General features: G+C 36.0%; 2 protein-coding genes across 2 annotated transcripts in view; one reads left to right on the top strand and one right to left on the bottom strand.

The window, feature by feature from the left end:
• LOC142342692 (germ cell-less protein-like 1) overlaps positions 1 to 18,563 on the bottom strand; it is a 295,739-nt gene that overhangs the window by 79,957 nt on the left and 197,219 nt on the right. The gene's annotated exons all lie outside the window — the stretch shown is intronic.
• The window catches only part of LOC142342696 (phospholipid phosphatase 1-like), a 518,061-nt gene continuing 512,800 nt past the window's right edge, over positions 13,303 to 18,563 (top strand). Inside the window, exon 1 of the mRNA XM_075394194.1 lies at positions 13,303 to 13,314. The gene's annotated coding sequence lies outside the window, so the exon portion shown is untranslated. The remainder of the gene's footprint in view (positions 13,315 to 18,563) is intronic.

Genomic DNA, 18,563 nt, shown 5'->3' with positions numbered 1-18,563 from the left:
AGGCAGGTCGAAAAAATTTTGACCCCAGCGTGATCCGATCCATTGACCTCCCGATCCTTAACCACATGCACTAACCACTCGACTACCAGTCCCTGCTTATTGCTGTGCTGCAACCGATTTTATATTAGAAACAAACTATACTTTGGAGACAGCCATAGAGATCTCTCGGGCGAATTGCTCTCAAACGACTGACGAGCGGTAGGCATCGTCAGCAGCTATACATGGTTCAGTGACCTCTGGGCGCTACCTTTTTATCCCGTTTCTGAAGACGAAAGTCAAATGGATCAGACGAAAAATCGGTCAAGCAAAAAATTGCATAAAAGAGAACAGGATTCGTATATTTGCTACAAATTGCTTTTGAGAGCAATAAACAAATTCCGAAAAAGTGCTTCTTCAGTAATTTATGACAAAAACTTTTTTACTATGACTCATTGTTAATAAGGATCAGAGATGATTACATTACGCCACATAACAGCAGCTGAAGTGCCGCATCAACAAAGAGAGAGAGAGAGAGAGAGAGAGATTGAGAGAGATAAAACGAGTACGAGAAAGAGAAGGAAAGGAACCCTAACCGACAGAGAGAGAGAGAGAGAAAGAGCGAGACAATAATATTTTCCATGATGTGATTCGACTCTGCAACCTCTAGTTATCTAGCCTTGTTAGTTTATAACTCATTAAAAAATTGAAAAAGGCAAAATTGAAAAAGTTTTCAACTTCGCAGTAAAAAAATCAAAAACATTTTTTGTCTCGGAATTCTCCCAAAAAACCCATCTCCGAGATCCCAAAAGTTTCGCTGGTCAATAATGGTAGTTAAACTCAGAAAAGGACAAAGAATAAGTAAAAATTTTTTTTAAAAAAATTGCAAGTTTTAACAAATTCTTCTTAAATTCAAAATATTAATATCTTATGGACCATTTTATTTTAAATTTGGGAAATTTAACCGAAAATTACTAAAACTGGAGTCCAAAAAATGTTGATCACATCCCATTAGCTCTAGAAACTATGCAGCAGCTTTTTATCAAACCTTAGAGGAGGTCCCAGGGCCTCTGGTTCCGGAAAAAAAATAAAATGAAAAAACTAAATATTTAAAAAAAATGCTTCAATTTGTGATCTTAAAATCTTGCAGAACATTCATTACATCCAAAAACGAAGCAGTAACATATTATCAAACCCTAGAGGAAGTAACGTGGCTCTTGAGGCTAAAGAAACCTAAACAATGACAAATAATTTCAAAAAACCTAAAAATTTGCAAGGTTTATAAAAATAATGCTCAAACTTGTGATATTAAAAAGTTGAAAACTAATCCAAGACAGAAAAAAACTTTCCAGTAACTTAATATCAAACCCTAACGGAAGCTTTCTAACTATTGAGGCTCAGAAAACCTGCATAACTATAAATGCCAAAAAATAGAAAAAAATGCCAACAATATGCTAAAATTCGTGATGTATAAATCATGCAAGATTTTCCATTTGGTCTAGAAAAAATACAGTAACCTATTCTCAAACTCTAGAGGAGGTTCTTTGGCTCTTGAGGCTGAAAAAACCTAAAAACAAAAATTTTCAAAAAAAACTTGAAAAAAAGTTTGCTTAAATTTCTGACATTAAAAAGTTGAAAAACTAATTCATGGCAAGTAAAAATTTGTCAGTAACTTAATATCAAACCCCTTAGGATTTTTCTGTACCCTGGGTCTGGAAAACCTGAATAGGGAAAAATGTCAAAAAATTTGAAAAATTGCACGTTTTGTCCAAAAAAGTTAAAATTCGTGATGTTAAAATGTTAAAACCATTCCATTACCACTAAAAACTATGCAGCAACCTCTTATTAAAACCTAGAGGAGGTTCCTTGACACCTAGGGCTGTTAAAAATCAAAAAATGTCAAAAATTTCCAAAAAGCTTGAAAAAAATTGCAAAATAGTATAATTTTGCGTTTTTAGCGAGCGGTTGATCGTCAGTAGCTAGCCACGGGGTGAGGGGGGTGCACAGGGGGCTGGGACAACACTGGGGTGGAGGCAAAATTGCGTGTTGGGTGGTGGGGGGCAATAGTGGGGAGGGTGGTCAAACAAGTGGGGGTGTCTTTAACCTCCAAGAACCAAAAGTCTCCAAAACAGTTTCAGCTGAGACAGAGCTGAAAGGCTCTAAGAGCACTTAATGCCCGCTGAGCGCTACCTGTTTTTCCTGTTTTTGAGGACGAAAAGTCAAAAGCGTCAGACGAAAAATCGGTCAAGCGAAAAATCGCATTAAAAAAAGACCGACAGGACTAATATAACTGCTACAAACTTCGTTTGGGAGCAATTAAAAATATCAAAAACAAAGCTGGAAGATTGCCAGAAAATAGCCACAATAGCTTCGTAGATCTGCAGTCTCAAAAAAACAGTAAAAAAGACAGACCAAAAAAATTCGTCTTTTCATTGCAGGCTGATATGTTATATTTTGATTTAAAATCTTTATAAGGTTTTGCTGCCTCTACTAGCTGCTCTCAAATAACCTTCATTTAGAGTGACACACACCCATTGGACCTTATTTCTTTGAATTACAGTAAATAAAAGTCAATTTCAAAGTGAGGAAGTCATTTTTGAGAGTGAGGTAAGTCAAGTGTGACCAAAAATTTAATCACGCGCATGAACAAAAAAACTCGCTCCACTAAGAGCGAAAAATGACGTCACACATGCAATTCAGTTGAAATTGCATGAACGAATGAACAAAAAGTGGCTATGACGTCATATGGTCGTAACAAAAATCATGACGACGAAATAAAAAAACATAGCAGGACAAGTCCTGACGTACAATTCAAAGAATTTTCATTGACTAAACAGAAAAACTAGACCAATAATGGACTATGACTGAATTGAGAAAACCATTTTGAAAAAAATAAGATAAAAAAACAGGAAAAAAAAACAGAAAATCAATGTCAAAATGCCGCAGAGTTCGGATCTTCGAACAGCAATTGCATACAATTTTTCAATATCTTCACGCATTTTCTGTCGAAAACAAATCGAAAAGGTGCTCTAATTTGTCATTATACGCAATGCTTCATTAGATTTACATCGTTTTCTATGACGCCATCTTTCACTTTCTCAAACTTTCGTTCACAAATACGGTGCTTAAATACAATTCAAAAATTTTTAAAACATAGCTGGCAGATTGCCAGAAAAAAGCCGCAATAGATTCGTAGATCGGCAGTCTAAAAAAAACAGTAAAAAAGACAGACCAAAAAAATTCGTCTTTTCATTGCAGGCTGATATGTTATATTTTGATTTAAAATCTTTATAAGGTTTTGCTGCCTCTACTGGCTGCTCTCAAATAACCTTCATTTAGAGTGACACACACCCATTGGACCTTATTTCTTTGAATTACAGTAAATAAAAGTCAATTTCAAAGTGAGGAAGTCATTTTTGAGAGAGGTAAGTCAAGTGTGACCAAAAGTTTAATCACGCGAATGAACAAAAAAAACTCGCTGCACTAAGAGCGAAATATTGACGTCACACACGCACTTCAGTTGAAATTGCATGAACGAATGAACAAAAAGCAGATTTGAAGTGGTTGTGACGTCATATGGTCGTAACAAAAATCTTGACGACGAAATAAATAAAAAAAAACCAAGAGAAGGCCAATAATAGCCTCAGCTATCGCTTCGCGGCTATTAATAACCTGCTCAACTGCTTTTCATGATAACATTTAGGAGGTTGTAACTGTATGTTTTCATGATAACAATATTGACGCATTTTTATTTCTCATCATTACTTTGAGGTGAGGTTGTTAAGACAGCTTTGTAGACGACACGGGTCATTTGAACGCGAGCAAAATAAATGCTTACTGAGAATACCGAGCAGCAAAAAACCTTGAAAATACAGATAACACTTCGATGTTATTATTGTGATCCAAAGCAGATGAATAAATATCTTGGGAAAACTTCTACTTTCAAATTTAACTATAAACTTGAACATCGATAAAACTTATTTCTCAAAAGACAATTCCAAAAGGAAATTAAATCTAATGAAAAAATAACTAACCAAAGATCTAGATAACTCAATAAAAAATCCCTATTCAAGTCTCGATTTAAAATCATCTTGTATGCCCTTTTTTATTCCTAGTGAAACCTTTTTTTTCAAATTATGATGCTGCGACATTGGACTACTGTCAAAATTTATACTTGTATATAGGAGTTGACCTTCCACCCCCGAATTGACCGCCTAGCCTATAAGGGGAGCGACTTTCTCTTAATTGACAGTTTTCTTCAAATAAGATTTAACTCTATTCGTTTTTTGAAGGAGTGATTGCAATCACTTTAAAACGTAGCTTTATTGTGGCTGAAAATGATTAAAAAACTGACGTTACCATCAAACAACCAAATTTTCATAGCAATAATTCTTCGAAAATCTGCGTTCTTGAAAATTTACATTGTAAAAAATCTACCTTCTGTAAAGAAAATTTCAGTACTGGCAAAATCATCAAAGAGCAGTAGAATCATACCAATTATGTTGATACTGGATGGCCACAAAAAACTAACCGAAGAGAATAGGGCTTCAGATATAGTTCTCTATTTAGTTTCCAAAAATATCTAAATAATATCAAAATAACCTGCTCAACTGCTTTTCCCAACTCTAAATTCTTCACTCTTGATTTGTATTTGTCCGTATATCTTTGAACTGAAAATGCTCGCTCTTCTCGAAAGTAATATTCAGAGTTCTGCATCATTACTCGAAACTCTTGTTTAGCTTCAACTAAGCTTTGGTCAATCTCAAGGTTAAGAGGTGGGTCAATTGGTGGGAAAAGAGGAGGTGGCTCTCGAACAGCTGTAGGCATATCCTCTCTTCGAACTCCTAAAAGATCGGCAGCAGTTTTTGAGGCTCCGAAGCCTCCTCTGCCTCGTCCGCGAGACATTTCACTAACTCTCGCTACATTAACAATCTGAATAAGTAACTCGCGCAAGATTAACAATCTGAGTTGGATCTCATGTTACAAACAGCCTCAGCTGCATCGCATGCAGTGAAAAGGGGTGAACTGTAAGACTGGAACAATCTGCCAGAAGCGGTTACGCCCAGCCACAGTCTAAACATCTTTACAGTCTCAAAACGTTTACAAATCGTTCACTTCGTAGGTTCAGCATAAATTGACTTTCTTAGCTCGCACAACGCCTAAAATTGAAGACCTGTTAGAAAAATGTGAGCTATTACCTATAGTAGCCGCGCGTGCAAAATACTCTATGTCTTTGGCTAATTGAGCGTGGTACTTGTTTAAAATGCAAAGTTGGAAGTTATATAATAAAGGAGAAAAGTTGGTTTAAATAAATCAAGATTTAATAGACTAGTTAGCTCTAATGATAGGTCTTGTGTCCAATGAATGTATATATTCCTCGCTTTGATTGGTACCCAATATCAGTTCTATCATCGTGGTAAATTAACCAAGTCAACAAAGATGTGTCAGTATCGTTGATTTGGCTCGAAGCCCGAGCCTTGTCTAATCAACGGTCTATTTCCTTTTTGACACCTATCGACATTGTGTCAGCCATAAATTAGGTAATAAAAAAAGTTTGACTAAATTTTCAACCTTGAAACCCGTTTTTAGTACATCTCTTTTGTATACGTGTGAAACCCATACTGCCCCCCTCTTAAAAAGAATAGAGTGTACCACTCACTCAAAATCAAATAATATTTTCATTCACAGATCTTGTTATATGAACGTCTTACTATACGAATTGTTTGTAGCTTCATAAGGAAAGTTAAATTGTCGGTTTTTGTCGTTCATATCTTTTTCTGCCTCGTCAAGACCAAATATGTTGTACGCTTCTCGTGCCCCACCTTTTATCAGAAATTGATATGCCCAGTTGGTGGTCTTGAAAAACTCTTCGTCTCCACCAGCATCATGGTGCGTCAACAGGCTCATTTTGTGGTAATGTTTCTGGATCTGATCTTTTAAAGCAGACCTTTTTACCAACAAAATCTCATATAGCATAGCAGGCCGGTTCTAATGTTTTCGTTCCAGATCTAGAATGAACATTTCGCCGTGACCTTCTAAGAGAAATTTTATGTCGATAAATGACAGAATCTTTCCTTTGGCATTCGCTGGCCAAACACTGGTTGCAGTCTTCCAGCTGCTCATGCTCTGACCGGAATTAATCATTCGTTTTATACATTTTTGGTGGGTTCATATTTTTTTAGCAGCCTTGCCTTTCAAATTGGCCAACTCTTGCTTCAATACTTCGATTGATTGCTCCTGATCAGCATTTCTGGCTGCTGCTGGTTTTAAATTAATTCGTAACGCCTCACACTGGGCGCTCCATTTGCCCAGTTTTTCTTTTTCTTTTGTTGCCTCTTTGGCCTTGTCCTAATGATTATCCAATGTTTGTTGACGAGGTCTGTTTGAAGTGAAGAGTTTGATATCTTCAGCGTCTCTAACTGCGACCGCTGGTTTTGCACTTCCACTTCAGTCTGCAGAGTACAGGCTGAATACTTGCAAGCGACAGAAATTCTAGCGTAGATATTTTCCGAGTCCGCGAAAGGCAACACTCCACTCGGTACACTCCCGCGGAAATCTCGGAAATTACACTCCAGAATTCTGACAGGTAGAACAGATTTTCACCATTTTGTGGGATCTCGTTGCCCGCAATTTTGAATACAAAAACCTTTTTTTGCTTCTAAAGTTTCTCCATACTTTCAATCTTGAAATGACATTTTTTTCCTTTTTTGGATTTTTTCTTTTTTCTGTTTTTTTTTGGTCTCGACCTCAAGAAGTTTCCTTTTTTGGTTTTTGTTACTTTTTTTGGTCTGGAACTCGACACGTTCCCGTTTTTTTGGGCTTGAACTCAAGAAATTTTATTTTTTTTTGTTTTTTTATCTTGAACTCAAGAAAAATATGTTTTTCTGGTCTCTGACTCGAGACGTTTCCTTTCTTTTTTTGGTCTCGAATTCAAAAAGTTCTCATTTTTTTAAAACAACTGATTCTTTTAAGGAATTTTTTTTCTACAATCATTTTCCTTTGTTCTCGGCGTTCATGTATTAATTTGAGTGATTGTTTATACATACGTGTTGCCGTTACGGGGTCAAGATTCCGCAATAGTTGTTGTCAAGACGCTCCATTAAAAACTAGTCCTTAATAGATGAACAAATTAGGAACTTATTTAAAATTGGAAAAATTAGGTAGTCTGTTAAGACTGGAACAGCAATGTCTTTCGTTTTTTACCAAATTTATAAGCTTTCGGTTTTTAAATTCCGGCTAAAATTGTTATTTCATTTGCTAAAAAAATTTCCCGATGAAAATGATTGTTCCAGTGAAAAAATTTTTATGACTTTATAATCCATCCGAATCTCGGAAAGCGTCCTGACCAATATTCCCTTTACTATTATGACGAATTGTTCGACTGATTTGACATTGTTTTATGTCTGATATGAAGAAAAAGCCGCATTGCAGGTCTTCATAACTTAGGTTTAAGTTACTATTCATCGATCACTGATATATCTCACGACTGAATTTCTTCAGCATTTCTCCATATCGTTGAAGAATGCCGTTTTCTAATTTAACATTATTTGGGTACAGCAGTTTGCATGCATCGGTTTAAAAATTATGAAAAAAAACTTTTGTAATGGGTTCCATATATCTAATAGAAGAAAATTTTTGACCCTCTTCTAACAAAGGAATTTCTTCTGTGCAGAAATAAATTCAATCATTGTTGCTACCATCTTGGCACATTTATGAACATATAAAACAGATCCTGCTTTTTCAACTTGAGTTCTTTTCTAGAAGAGCGTTACTGATGGACTGACAATGGTTTTTGATATTTCAAACATTGTTTGAAATTTCAGTCGATGAAATTTGCATTGGGGCGTTAAATTTTTTCATTAAAATTATTTCTCTCTTTGAGAAGTTCGAGATTACAGGTGTCAATCACGCTTGAAAGAAACATTTCCATGGTGATTTTAAGATTACCAGTTCTCAGTTTTGAACTTTCCTCAGAGTAAAAAAAGACCTGGGACTCCTTGCTTTTTCCTCTAAGATTTGTAATGCAAAACTCTCATTTTTGTTTGTGAGTAAAATTTTTCCGCTGATAAAATGGTCCTGTTGTTACAAAAAGTTTTGAAGGGTCATCTTTATTAAACTGTTTGATCGTTTAACATGTTTGCTCACCTTGATTTTCAAAAAAAATTTACTAAATCGACTTTAAGAAATGTGGTTTTGATGAAAACAGTTTTCATGAAACCTATGGCATCCTGAAAAATCAATATGTTTTTTGTAGCAGTTTTTCCCAAATTGTTCCGATGTATATATTTGCATTAACTACCACATTTCCAATAAATTTTTCTCCTATAGGTAAACCCACTACAAGCTCCGCATACATACCGCCTTTGCGCTCATTTTCTGCCATGAAGCTTTGTCTATGCTCTTCGACACAATTGGTTTTGTTGGCCTGTCCTAAATTTTCTTCAGTTACTGTCCTACTGACTTTAAGAGTTGTATCTCCAAAACCTGATATAACAAATTTTTTGTTCTGTCAAATCTTCCTACAATTTCTCTCATTTAAAGGGTATATTGATTTTAGTAGTCTTAAATTTTCTTAAACTTTCAAGTCCAGACACTGTATATGCTGCTTCATACATGCGAAACTTTAGTTTTATCAAACTACATTATTCTTTTGTTTTCGATACTCAAATTTTGTTGTCACAGTTTTTACTGTGATCTTGAGAATCGATCTTTGTTGATACCATATTGTCAAAATCATAACCGTATAACTTGATACAAGGTGATGGAGAAGCTAAATTGGCTAGCAATGCCAGATACAAACATAGTTATACTCCGTCACACGTTGCTCCGGACGAACTCAAAATTCTTTTTTATTCCATTACTTCTTCCTGATCCTGAAACAAAAACATCATCAGTTTTCTGACTGCCAAAGATTTCTTCATCTTGCACAGAAAAATATTTCTTTTATTTCTCAGTCACCGATTCTAATTGGCTGCTAGACCTTGTAGTCATTTTTGGTGCTTTGGGGTCAATAATAATCTCTTTTTTTCATTATTTTTTGTTTTACTTTTATTTTAATGTCGCTTTTTTTCTGATTTTGGAATTCATTGTTCCTGATGTTTTTTTTTCAGTGTACTCTAGGTATCGTAGAAGTTGCACCTCCTCCCTCGGCGTTCTAATGCCCTTTTCATGCTCTGATTCTTTAGCTTCATTTTCAGACGTGTCATTTGAAATATATAGTGAATCTGTAGCATCCTCACTTTCATATTGATTTTCTCTCTTTAGATTACTTTAACTGTCTCTTCTCTGGATGTTTCTAGTTCAATTATATCATCATCGTCTGAGTTTCAAATCGATTTTCTCCTGCTTAACTATTGTATTTCGTTTTGACTGAGGCTCAGGAGTAAAAGTCTTTTCTCTTTTTTTTATATTTTTCAGTCGGTCATAATGGACCTTAAGAGCTTTCCTTGTGTTTTTATTTTCTACCTTCAAACTCAAGTCGTTTATATTTTCAGCTATTGTGTATGCTCCGCAATAGAAAAAGTAAATTTTCTTGTTTTGCATTTTTTTTTACCGTTGGGTTGAAACTAACACTTCTTCTCCAGTTTTATAGCTTGGTCCATAACTTATTCGATCATAATAGGTATTCTGGCGTTCTTTTTCGGCATCCAAAATTTCTCGCATCAACTGATGCGTTTCCTGTTTTTTCGGTTTCAATGTGAAAACATAGTCACTTGGTGTGGCACTTGGTCTGTGTTAAACACAATACCACATGCGCTGGGCTGTGTTTTGTTACTCTATGGCTTGATGATCGGTGGTCCATCATCGCCAAGAGTAGAAATTTGGTCCACTCATATTGATATTGGCCTATGTATTTGGAGAGACATTCCTTCTATTGTTCGTTTGGTTCTTTCAATCATCGCGTTCTGTTCTGGGTTGTAGGATGTTGTTGACGTCCTCTAAATTCCTAGTTCACTGCAAAGACTACAAAATAATTTTCACATCAAGTTGGACCCTTGGTCACTTTGTAGGTTGACTGGACAGCCTAATCTAACTATCCAGTGTTCAACAAACGCTCTTGACACGGTTTTTGCCTCTTGTGTGGGTAAAGCTGCGGCTTCGTACTACTTACTGAATTGATGATAAATAAAAAAAATATACTTGTTTCCCTGAGACTCGGGAAGTGGACCCATGATTTCAAGAGGTACTCGCCTAAAGGGATGACTAGATTTCCATTTTGTGAGTAAATGTCGATGTTTCTGCTTAGTGCTTTTCGTTTTAGGCACACATCACAGCTTTTATCCAATCTTTTACGTCCCTTCTCTAGCACGGCCAATAAACCTTTTCACAAGCCCTTTGGTATAGTTTCTTAATCCCAAAGTGACCTGCTCTAGGAGAGTAAAGCAAAAGCACGTTGAACACTCTATCCCATGGTACATGCATTTGGTAAACAATCTCAAAGCTGGGTTCTGTTTGGCGTGTACGATACAAAAGCCCTTCTTTGAGACATAGATTTTTATACTGAACCCAGTATTCCCATAACTCCTTTGATGCTCCATATTTCATATGCCGTGTTTCCGGTCTTTTTTGTTTAGAACCTAGGAATACACTTCTTTAAGTACGTTGTCATTTTGCTGCGAATCTTGCAGTTCTATTTTCTGCAATTTGTCTAATTGCCAACCTCGACTACCATAAATGGTATTGCTTTGATCTGCGGTGATTGCACTAGCGTTAACAAAAGCTGTTGGTTCATCATCTTCTGTGATCATGCGCGACATAATGTCAGCGAGTAGAATTTTTTTGCCTGCTCTATGCCTGATGTCAAAATTTATTTGCCCAGATTTCTCTATCCATCTTGCAACCATACCGTCAGGTTCTTTAAAACTATAGATCCAGAAAAAAGCCAGGTGGTCCGTTATAAAAGAAAATTTTTGACCAAGTGAATAGTTTTTAAATTGTTGCATAAAATGAACGATTTCAAATGACTCCCGCGTAGTTCTTGAATAACTTCTTTGGTTTTTACTCAGAATTTTGCTAGCATATGCAAAAAACTATCCTCAATTCCTTGTTTTTGGGTAAGAATGGCTCCAATGCCTATCAACGAAGCATCCGTAGTTAATGTATACGGATCACTATCGTTTGGATTTCATAAAGCTGGGGCTTCCAAAGGCTTCTTCCTTAACTCAGTTTACCGCGTTTTTGCACTCTGTACTCCATTCAAACTTAATTGACATTTTCAGTAACCTGTAAAGAGGTTCTGTTGTTCTTCCGAAACCTGGAACAAAATTTGGATGATGGCCCACAAGGCCTAGAAAGGCCCTGACGTCTTTCAGGGAGAATGGTTCTTTCATTATTTTTACCGCTCTTACGTTCACCAAGTTGACCTTGATTCCACTTTAGATATTATCTGCCCAAGAAGCTGAAACAACTTTGGGAATATTGCATTTTGATCTCTTAAACTCCAGACTTTGAAAAGCCCTCAGGGCAGACGCTAGACCCATAGGAAGTCTTTTCCACTTATACAGGCCCAGAAGCCTTATGAAAGCTGTTATTTTCTGACTCTCTTCCTTCAACGCCACTTGAAAACATCCCGATAGAGGATCTATGTTCGAGAAGTGCATGTTTTCGTTCAACGAATCAATAACTTCATTAGTTTGTGATACAGGCCATTAGGTTTTCTCTATTTGTTTCTTCAGACCACGAGAGTCTATAACCAAACGATAGGCTCCATCCTTTTTTGTTACTAGTAATTATGGTGCTATCCAATCGGATTGTGTTGGTTTGACTAAGTCGTCTCGTTCCGATATAATAGAGTGGCTAGCTCTGATGGTAGGTCTGGTGTTTAATGAGTGAATTTAATCCTCGTTTTCTCCGGTACTCAATATCACTTCTATCATTGTGGTAAATTACCCAAGTCAACAAAGTTATGACAGACAGTTTCGTTGATTTGGCTCGAAACCCGAGCATTGTCTAATCAACGATCTTTTTCCTTTTTGACACCTATCAACCTTGTGTCAACTCTAAATCAGGAAATAAATCAAGTTTTAAATTAAATCTTCAATCTTGAAACCCAAGGTTTTTAGTGCATCTTTTTTGTATACGTTTGACACTTACATACCTAATCTACAAAAGAAATCCGCCTATAATCAAAAATACTTGAATATCTATACGTTGCCAGTAAGAGAGAATGGCTTGAACATCCTTAAACCTGAAAACCGTTCCAAAAAACATGAACGATCAGTTCAATTGTCAAGTCCCTTATCCATATCTCTGCCCCAAGCCGAACTAAAGCAACATCAAACCAAGCATGAAATGAAAAAGAGAAGGAGCTTGGCATCAAATAAAAATGACAAGAATTAAGAACAAATTGAATAAAAACCAGATTTGCTCATTTGACTTAGCTATTGAGAAGGGAGAATGAAGCTCGTTGAACGCATTGCCATTAAAACGATATCACTTTGACCCAACGAAATGGAAGTTTCCTGAAGGCATTAACCTTCGCTAGAGCTGTGACCCATTGACCCATCACTATGCGCATGCATTGAAAACTTCACTGTGGCACATGCCCTCCACTATCCGAAAAAAAACATCCACATGAGAAATTATGAACTTCGCAGTAGCTTTGCAACCTTGTTTAGTGATGTCTATTGTGATGTCGAGATAAAAGTTCATCATCAGCCGTTCCAACGGGAAAACTTTCCTCTTAGATCAACGACAACTGAGGCTGATGTAAGATTAGATATCCGGGCTAACAGAGTTCGGGAATAGAGATTCACCAAACGCTTTTTTCATGTGAATAATTTTAACCGGCTGGCAAAGTTGCCCGGAAAGCAGTAGCGAGGCCTACAAGTACCATGAATCTATCAAAAATAACATAAAGGAACAAAATATAACTGACTTGAGACAGCAATACTTTCTCCTCCGCATGCACTGAAAGAGCTGGCGCATCAGCTTCAAAAGAGCTGAAACAATTGTCTTCAAAACTCTCTGCGCAGAAAGAAGACAAAAACGATGATATCATATCATATCTTAGGACAATAATCAGCTTTGCTCTCATAAAGAGTTCCATACTCTAAATTTGTTCGGCAAGGACGCTTAGGCGGCTCGATGCTTCAATGGGAGCTGCAGTTGAAGAAGTGAGTTTGTTAGTTTGACTCATCTACCTTCGTCATCAGTTGTCTTTCGAAAAAAGAAGACTATGCAGGCACTGAGCTGACCGCCACACAATCATTTGGGATTTGGACTGGTACGACGGAGCTGGTCCGAGAGGCAATGCCTGTCGACTCGATCTGAATGAACAAAAATGAAACTTGATATAGATAGTAATTAATTTGAATTGGGCTAGAGAACTTATTAAATTAAAGTGAATAAATTTCCTTAGAAGAATACACTTTATGTTAACACTGTAATTGTAGAAAGCATTAAAATTTCAGTCCAAAAATTCAAAAAAAAAAATAAAACATAAAATTAGGATATGAAAAATGTTCAATCTTCCACAGTTGCCTATGCTCGTCTAAACTCCGAACAGATTAAAGCTAAACTAGACAGTGACTGAAAATGGTGTAAACCACTGGCTTCAATGCCAAAATTCCTTCATTACTACAGTGAGTTTTACAAAGATTAAACCATTCAAATCTCACACGACAAAACACATTCAGAAAATTGAATACTATCGGAAATTTGATCTTCGCAGTGCTACATTAACAATTTTTTTAACACGCCGTTGATACTTTTGATATCCCTGAATTAATTTGGTTGTGATTTCTTCTTTTTGAAGTGGCATAGAAAACATTGTTGTCTAGAAAAAATAATCTGTGGTCGTGTAAAATTATTTTTTGAGACGTTAGTTGATAGAATATGCTACACGAGGTAAAATCCGTGTCGAAATGAAATCATTTCTTCGTCGCGGCATATATTTAGGTGCATATTGGAGAACTGATCAATTCTGTTCAATCCAGGTTATCCTTTGTATTCTTTATGTCGCAATGATTTGCAATTTAAGTTGAAAAAAATTGTTAATACGGCTGCTTTTCTAGAGAAGTTATAGATTTGATATTGTGCTGAATAAAAAAACTGATTAACTCAGATGCGATCAAACAATTAATGGAGTAGAATTTGAAAGCTTGATCATGGGAGTTGAGTTCAATTTGGGTCTATAATTTTTATAATTTGTGCATTTTTTCTAACGTCTATTTAACGTGACCCACAAAAAATGAGAAAGCTATCGTTTATCAGTCCTACATTCAAAAAATGTTGTTTATTTTTTATCTGCTAATGCAGTGTTCTAAGAATTTGATTATTCTTTTCGCTTAAACGAAATCTGTTTTTTTGAAGAGTTCATATTTAAATGATGTTCTGAGTAAATTGCAAAATTGCGTATTACTGGATCTAGTGATTTAATTGCTATTTTTAATCCCAAATAAAATCACAGACTTACCAATCATGAGCATACTTTTAATTGAACAAGGTTTGTGTACAAATAAAGTGAAAAAGAGTCCCAAAAAGGTTCCTTTTGGTATACAAATCATAAATTTTATCAAGTTGGAGGTAATAGCATCTAATTTTGCACGTTGAAGTCACCCGGAAGAAGAATTTTTTATTCACTAATGTGCATCGCTGTCAGAGCCAATTGTTTTAGCTTGTTTATCGGAATATTTTGAGATAATATTGATTCAGAGTTGGCAGTGCAAAAACCTTTTCAAAAACCAATTTAAACCGGATTCAGGACTTTAAATTTCTGTACTTGATTCGTAATTTGTTGATGTAGGTCCTTCAAAAACTTTTTAAAAAAAACAATTCTGATAGATACTGAGCGGTAGTTGGTTATATCAACAGGGTCAGTTTTTCTGAATGGGCTATTGACCGCTTTTTTTTCAAGCTGTTTTGAAAATTATTTTTTATTTAATTCTTTAGATAAGAATTTAAGCTGCATATGGTAGATTTGCTGTGGTATCACTTTTTACAGACCCGGCACGAAGTGTATAAAAAAACAGAGGCCTTGTTGAAAAGCAACTTCTGACTGTATTGTATTACTTTTTCTGAAAAAAAAATAGAAACTGAACGATTTTGTATGTTTGCTTAGTTTAGTATAGTGTGTGCATACGTTTTTCGCTGTTGCCCCTAACAATTACCAGAATTACAATTACCTTGTTGCTCTCTGAGAGAAATAAAATAAACAACTACCGTCGAGCAAAGTGCTCTAAAAAACAGGCGAGCAATCGACTTCGTCAATAACTAGCTTTTGTTTAATGAGTCTAGCTTTAACCTAATTGAAGGGGCGTATAGTGAGTGCAGCAGGGCAAGACTAGTTGGCACGTTTCAAGCCCAAATTCAGTTTTAGGCTTTTCTGCTCGAATTCGATTCAACTGATCATTTCAACTGGTCCACTGTCTTGTTTTAGCTCTTCTGTTTTTCTCTTCTTGTCCTTACTGTTGATAATTTGTGGAGTGATTAAAGTTTCATTCAATTGAAGAAACAAGGATAGAGGTAGAAAAACTCAGGAAAAATTTTGCATTTCAGGATCAAGTTTGCGTTTGCTTACAGAAGAAGAACACTCAATTGGCACTGTATAAAAACTAAGTGCATCGGCTACCACAAAAGCAACTCACATCACCAACAAAAACAGTACCGCCTTCTGCCTGGGGAGCAATTATTACAGACTCTAAGAAACATCAGTAATAGAGGCCAAACCGAAAACATAGTGTACGGGTGTTGTGAGGGTCCCACCATTTGTCTGTCAAAATACAGAGAATCCGGATAGTCATTCTCGAGGCCAACATTTTCCTCACAAAGGGCAATCAAAGCAACATAAGGCTGCTAATCGGACCCACAAAAATACATCTTGACTCAAAGTTAGATTTATGCCTCGTAAACAGGGTGACCCGGAAAGCCCCAATTTTGCAGAAATTATTCTAACAAAATTGATCGAAGAAGAAAACACACAATAATCGATAAAATGCTCAAGTTCAGCGACAAAAAAGCAGCTCGAAACTCTCAGTAACTAAACAGCGACCAGACGAGACGGATTGGTAGCATTAGTAGTAGTCTATAGGAATATGGGGTTCATTTTGGTATTGACGCCGGAAATAGTTTTTAGAGAAAATTCGGAGTCCGCCCAGTAGAACTTCCTCCTGGCACAGCTGTATTTTTGTTAGTGAATCAAAAGATTTCTTTTTGGAGTCAAAACAGTTAGCTGCCTTTCCGCTTGTATTTCTCGCGGACAACTGAACACTTTTATTGATCCAGAAGTATCATTGAAATAAAGTCGGAAACGCAAAACCGTCTTTCAGTCTGCACTCTGTTATCTATTTTTCTTGAGACTTCTTTTGGCGACCTGTTGAGTAATCCGCAAATTTTCCCTAAAAAAAACACGCAATCGCAAGATTTTCTGTTGAGTCTGTTTATCTATTTCAAAATCCAGAAGATACTGTTCCAATAACATTTGAAATCGCAAACGTAAGTAGTTCAGGTTATCTATCAAAATTCCTATCCTGAGTATTAAACCTCAATTTTTCTCTGAAAAACCACCGGCGGCGCTTAGATGAACAAGCTGTAAAACTAAAATTAGCAAAAATGAAACCACATTTTTGCTTTATATTTTTGGCTCAGGGGGCGCATTGTATATGAAAACAGGGGGCCTCGGTGCCTCCGAAAAAGATGTATTTTGTTTTATGAAAATCATTTAAATGATCATAACCTTCTGCATTGACAGCATACACAACGAGAAAAAAATTACTTTACAAGACTGCCAGCACCAAAGAAGATCTCAGTAGCAGCTACTTCAAAATAGCATATGAAGGAATGAAAAGCACCAAGGAGAGACAACATAAAAATCAATCCTCAAAAATGTACACAGTTGATGATTTCCAATTGAAAATCTCGACAACCGGAAACAAAAAGCAAAACCACAACCCGAGCCGAGGATTTTACCGAAAGCTAACGGGGAAAAGAGTGTAAAGAGTGTAAAAAATTTTTTTTACACCGTTAGTGCTACCCTTAATAAGGGTGGAAAAAGTGTAATTTAAGAGTGTAAAAAAGATTTAACTGTGGAATTAAGGTGTAAACGGGCTAATATAGATTTCTCAACTCGTCTTTTTCAAAAAGTTGTTAACAAACGTTTTTAATGAAGTTCAAAATTTTCTTCACCTAATTGGAGATTTCATTAAATTTCCGTATACAAATCAATATATTGGCTTTTATTTCTACACAACCTCAAAAAATTCATTATCAGGGCAACAAAACGTGCTAAAATAGACTTTCTAACTTGTCTTCTTTGAAATGCTATTAACAAAAGTTTTTCATTAAGTTCTAAATTTTTTTCACCTAATTCGCTCAAGAGTGTAATAAAGAGTGGAATAAAGAGTGTAATAAGGGTGTATTAAAGAGTGTAAAGAGTGTACAAAAAAGTGTAATTTTCTCAAAATTACACTCTTACACTCTTATCCTTGCTAATTAAGAGTGAAATCGGCTTTACACTCTTATTCTCGCTTAATGACGGTGGAATACGGGTGTACACCTCGACCCGGGAAGCCATGAAGACCCCAAATTAAAAATTACAACGACAGCATACTAAAGGAAATACCAGAACTGAAGGTGAAAAGTGCCACTCGAGCAACTGAAGCACGAATTGACGGATGTTTAGTTGACAAAGATAAACATTCCTTCAAACCCACTGTGCTTACTAAATAAAGTCGGCAAAGGTAAAGTTAGTCGCCAAAATTTCCTGAACTCACTAGCACAAGTGGTTATCTTCTCACAAATAACAACTATCAAGCTACATTTTTTCCCCATTTATGGACAACTCAGTGACAATGAAAGGTCTGCCTTGAAATAGTCCTTCAAACAGGCTATTGCTTTGATGATCAAGGCAATTGATATATTCACAATACGGGAAGACTCTTCCTTCCACGGAAATCGAAGCTCAGTGACAATTTGCTCAACTGAGACTTGTAATTCAATATCACTATGAAACACAACTAAAACAAAGTGACCTCTTAGATGATCCGCGCTGTTAGTCTAATTTAGCACCTCGACAGTGTATGTTTCAGTTTAACCGCTTGAGACTGTTCGTTTGGAAACACGGAAATCTTCTTTATAACCCCTTAGACCACAACTGGATTCCAAAATCCATGCTAAATCAATGGGATATTTGTCCAGGATATATTGGCAAATACAATAATCAAAATAATTAAAGGACCTGTTATTTGGGAACCAAACAACAGCTGTAGATTTTTTTATTTAACTTAATCACAAGCTCGCACGACAGGTATTTTACTACAACTCATGCCAATAATTAAGCAAAGAGCGGCCGTTAACATGCTGTCTGTATGCATATACTAGCCGTTTTCATGATTATATCTACAACAAATTGGAATTAAACCGATTTGAACTATTTACTATATCTTTACTTAAATGTACTGAGGCGATGCCATGCTCAGCCACACCATATCGGGAGGGCATTAAAATTTTAATGCAGGCAAACAATTTAAAATGTTTCGAGTCACACATCTCATTGTACAAAAATAGACCACCCTCATTTTCTCTTTTCGTACAAAGCTCACATCCGAAATGATTTTTTCATACAAGAGGAATCGGAAATTTATCAGTAA

The sequence above is a fragment of the Convolutriloba macropyga genome, chromosome 7 (assembly GCF_964194025.1).
Source record: "Convolutriloba macropyga chromosome 7, txConMacr16.3, whole genome shotgun sequence".
NCBI lineage: Eukaryota > Metazoa > Xenacoelomorpha > Acoela > Convolutidae > Convolutriloba > Convolutriloba macropyga.
Note: the sequence above shows the minus strand (reverse complement) of the source record. Positions and strands in the feature narration are given on the sequence as shown.